The sequence below is a fragment of the Onychomys torridus genome, chromosome 5 (genome assembly GCF_903995425.1).
Source record: "Onychomys torridus chromosome 5, mOncTor1.1, whole genome shotgun sequence".
Classification (NCBI taxonomy): Eukaryota; Metazoa; Chordata; class Mammalia; order Rodentia; family Cricetidae; genus Onychomys; species Onychomys torridus.
Window position 1 is genome coordinate 125354077 of NC_050447.1, and position 4700 is coordinate 125358776.

At 43.6% G+C, this 4700-nt stretch overlaps 1 pseudogene; it reads right to left on the reverse strand.

The window, feature by feature from the left end:
• Positions 1 to 444: 444 nt before the first annotated feature.
• LOC118584684 lies at positions 445 to 1036 on the reverse strand (annotated as a pseudogene).
• Positions 1037 to 4700: the final 3664 nt, after the last annotated feature.

Sequence of the window (4700 nt, forward strand, 5' to 3'; positions counted from 1 at the left end):
TAAAGGATGATAGCGCTATTGCGGCTTTCAAGTTCTTGTACAAATTTGAATTTTATGCAGAAGTTCTGGTTTTACTCTTATTTTTACATGAGTGGGAGCTGATGTCAGTCAGTTACAGGCAAGCAAACACTTGTTTTCTACCTCCCATCCTGAACAAAATGTAGCATTTTCATATGTAATGCTTCTCTCTTATATTTCAATAAGAAAACCACATAACCCTTTCTTAAACAAAATGACCAGGGTGTGAATGGAGAAGGAAATTTAATAAGCTCATTTATTTAAATCAAATGCTCCTGTAAGAAATGGAGAATCTGCTGTCTTTACTTAGAAGGCTTACGCAAATAGTCATCTGTTAAATTTATACGTGCAGTTCAACAATGTTCCCTGCTGGAAACAAGCATTTCCATGGCAGTTTCCAAGGGAAATTAAAGTCTCAAATTTTTCCTATAGCTTCTGTCTTCATTCCACCTACGATTTATAGATGGTTCCCTTCATGCCATCCTCTCCAGCTTCACAAATTGTTTAGAATGTTCCTTAATCCCTCACTAGGAGGCTTCTCTTTCTTGGTACTCTTTCCAAGGCGTCTCATCGACTGTTTTCCGCCTCCCTCTCCTTTTTTGAACCGCCTTCCACTGAGATGGGTTTTGAACAACTATTCACAATCACGGAGTGACTCTTACCACTGAGATTCTTTACCAAAAGATCAACTGGCCTGTCTGCAAAGTGTACTCACATTCTCTGTGGGAACCTCATGAACCCGTTAAGAGCATGTCGGTCTCCACAAATTGACCTGACTGATCCACCACAGGTCTGATTTTCACTGTGTACGCCATTGTGAGGAAAGCAACCATGCTGGCAGCTCGTCGTTGTCAGAAGTTCTGCATTCTTCTGCGGTTGCATCTTGTTCCTTATTTCTGTCTCAGTCTTGGAATTTTCACCTGTGAGAACATCACATGCTCCTTTGCCTGGAGGACTTTTCCAACAACACTTTTACCTCTTCTACGTCTTTCTACAGCTCCTCCAAAACAGAAGCCATGTGCAATGCACTGGGAGCAGACTGGAAATACACCACCTGGGGTGACAGTCTCACCACTTAGCCTTGGCTGACCTAAACATGCTCTGTAGCCCCGGCCGCCCTCAAGCTCACGGAGCCCTTCCTCCTGCTCTCAAGTGCTGGGAGTAAAGGAGTGTGCCACCTTAATTTTTTGAAAGCTAGAAAATAGGAATTTGAGTATTTTCACATAAAGAACCAATAATATCAAGGTACTTAACCTTATCCAACCATTGCACAGTACATACATAGATCAAACTAAAATACAGCAATCCATAAACAAGTGTAAATGGGGACTTTTATTTTGAAGACAGAAAATAAAATATTCTGGGGGTTGAAAACAAGTTAAGGCACTTGTTGCTTTTGCAGAGGACCTGGGTTCAAGTCTCTGTACCCATGTGGTGGCTCACAACCATCTGTAACTCTAGGTCTAAGGGATCTGATGCCCTCTTCAAGACCCTCAAGCACCAGGCTTGTACATGGTGCACAGACATACAAGCAGACAAAACACTCATTAAAAATAATAAGATCTAAAATAAAGCTTTGAAAAAATCCTGGTATTTTACTACTCATGGTCTGGCTCTTGGGCTGTCTGTAGCTGCTTTCTGTTCCTGGGAGCAGAGCCTTGCTTCTGTTCCCGGGCTTGGTGAGGGTGAACTATCAGTGACTGTAGAGTTTTAAATGGTTATTGTGGGAAACTACCTGAACAGACTCACTGCACAGCCAATCTTACAGCCCTAAATAAGCCACTTTACACAGCCCCTCCTGAGATGCATGGCTGGACTCCAGTGTTGCCACGCAGTGGATTCTGCACTGGAGGGGAGGTGCCTTTCCACTTCTTGGACTGTCTGGTCCGCTTTTATAAGGCAGTTCCTCAGAAAGTGAGTCAAACAGAGACCTCTTCTCTGGAACATTCTGTATGGGAACTGTTCCTTGGCTGTTTGATAGTATTCCTGGCAAAACCATCTGCTCCTGGCATTTTGTGTCACATCAAGGAGAGAAGCATTTAAACCACCCATGCCTTTTCTTCAGTAGTTTAAGATCTGTTTAGATTCAATTTTTAAGGTTTGTGAACTTCCATTTTCAGAGGTAATTACCTGTTTTTTAAGTTTCCTTGTTGATGTGTTATTTGTCTGTCTCCCTATCTCTCTCTCTCCTTCCCTTCCCCCTCTTTTTCTGGCTTTTATTTTCTTCATATTTTGAGAAAGGAGCTCAATTTGTAGCCCAGGCTAGCCTCAAATTCAAACTTATGCCTCCTCAGCCTCTTAAGTGTTAAAATTAGAGCTGTGAGCCACTTCACCCAGCTTAGTATTTTCCTATTTTTGTTTTCTGAGACAGGGTCTCATGTAGCCCAGGCTAGCCTCCAACTCTATTAGCCAAGGATGACCTGAATTCCTGATGCCCCTTGCCTCTATATTCTGAATCACAGGCCTGTGCTGCAACCCTCCTGTGTTCATAGTTGTGTGTCTTCATCCTGAGTGCAGCTCACCTGTGTCTCTCAGCTGCTCCCAGCTCCTGCCCCAAGTCTGTACTTCTTTTTTCAATTATGTGAGTGTTTTGCTTGCATGTGTGTACATGTACCATGTCTGCAGTGCCCTCAGAGGCCTGAAGATTGAAGTTACAGATGGTCCTGAGCCGCCACGAGGGTGCTGGGAATTCAGCCTGGGTTCTCTGAAAGAACAGCCAGTGCTCTTAACCACTGAGCAATCTCTCCAGCCCTAAGTTAGTTTATTTTTTAATGCTTCATGAAACCTGGTAGATTTCAGTCCCTTATATACTATACAATCGTGTGCATCTTCACTCAAATCAAGGAGCTTTTGTGTTTGTCACTTTGCCCATTAAGTTTGGACATTTCTTCTCCAATCCAAGAATGTATTTCTGTCTAAATACTGTGTGCTAGTTGGTTTAATTGAAAACTTGACGTAGAATTATCTGTGAAGAGGAACTTCAATTGAGAAGAGGTCTCCTCCTGTAGGCAAGTCCATAGGGCATTTTCTTGATTAATGATTGATGTGGGGGGCCAGCTCCCTCTGGACATGGGACTACTGTGCTGGTGGTCCCAGGTTTAATAAGAAAACTGGCTGAGAAGCATACATAGGAGCAAGCCAGTAAGCAGTGTCCTCTATGGACTCGGCATCCGCCCTGCCTCCAGGTTCCTGCCTTAGCTTCCCTCAATAGACTGTGACTGAAGATATGGAAGACAAACCAACCCTTTCCTCCTCAAGTGCTTTTTGGTACTTTATCAGAGCAACATAAACCCTGAGACAACTGGTTCAGCTGCATCCCAGAAGTTTTGATAGCTAATGTTTTGGATAGTGCATTCCAATACACACTTTGGTACATCTATTTTTGATAGCCTTGGGGTTTTGTGTCTAGAACCCCTACCCTGAGAACCTGTGGATGATCCAATATCTTCTATGAAATGCCCCTATTGTTGCAGACCATGAATGTGGCTTCTTATCATGTCTAGGATCCCTGTCCCACATATAACAAAGTGTAAGGAAGTGGATGGCGGTTACCTTAAACTGCTTAGGGAAAGCCACAGGGAAAAGTCTGCACAGAATCAAGGCACTACCCACAACTGGTTGAATCACAGGTACAAAGCCCAGAAATAGAGGATAAACTGCCAATGACTTTACCTCCACCACACCGAGAGTCTTAAAGTCTTAAACTCCATCACAACAGGAAGTCATTTAGAAAATCATCTTGCAATTACCAGCTCTGTGAGGAAATAATAACTTTGTGGATAGAATTTCTTGCTGTCATATTCCACATGGACTTGAAAATTATGCATTAGTTCTTTCAGATGTAGGTGTGTGTGTGTGTGTGTGTGTGTGTGTGTGTGTGTGTGTGTGTGTACAGAGGCCAAAAGAAGCCAGGTGTCCTACTCCATCATTCTCTACCTTATTTTCTTCAACTAAACCTGGAGCTAGGCAGTTGCCAGCCAGCCCCAGAGATCCTTCTGCTTCCATACTTCACAGCTCTGGAGTTGAAGTTGTGTACAGCATGCCTGTCTCTTTACATGAGTGCTGAGGACTTAAACTCAGAACCTCATGCTTGAGTGGAAAGCACTCTTACCCACTGAGGCATCTCCTGAGCCTTCAGTCAGCTTTGAGACCTGTCTGCATTTACTCCGGTTTTTCTCTTCCATGGAGCTTTTCAACAGCAGCGAACCTCTCAGAGTTCTACTTTCTCAGGTCTTTTGTGTGAGTTCTGCAGGCCACAAGCATCAGGAGATGCTGAATTCCACACACACCCTTTTTATGATTCTTGGAAAGTGCCTTGTACCTTGAGCTGTCTTGAGGCATTCACTGTCCCTGACCGTGGATGCCAGAATGTCTCTGGAAATGTCCTGGGCATTACCAAACTTTCTGTTCCCCTCACAGTGGCCTGAAGTGCAGGGAGTTTTTTTGTTTGTTTGTTTTTGGTTTTGGTTTTTTGGTTTTTTTGGTTTTTTTTAGGTTTGATTGCTCTAACCTCAACAAGGAAAGAGAAGTGAGATCTATCATGAGCAACAACAGGAGATAGCAACACACCCCAGAACAAGGGTCACCACAGGAAGAGGAGAGAACAGAAAGGCCAACTGGGTACCTTTCGAAGGGCCCTGCCGAGGTATGCCATGAAGCAAACATGCCATGCACAACAGAGT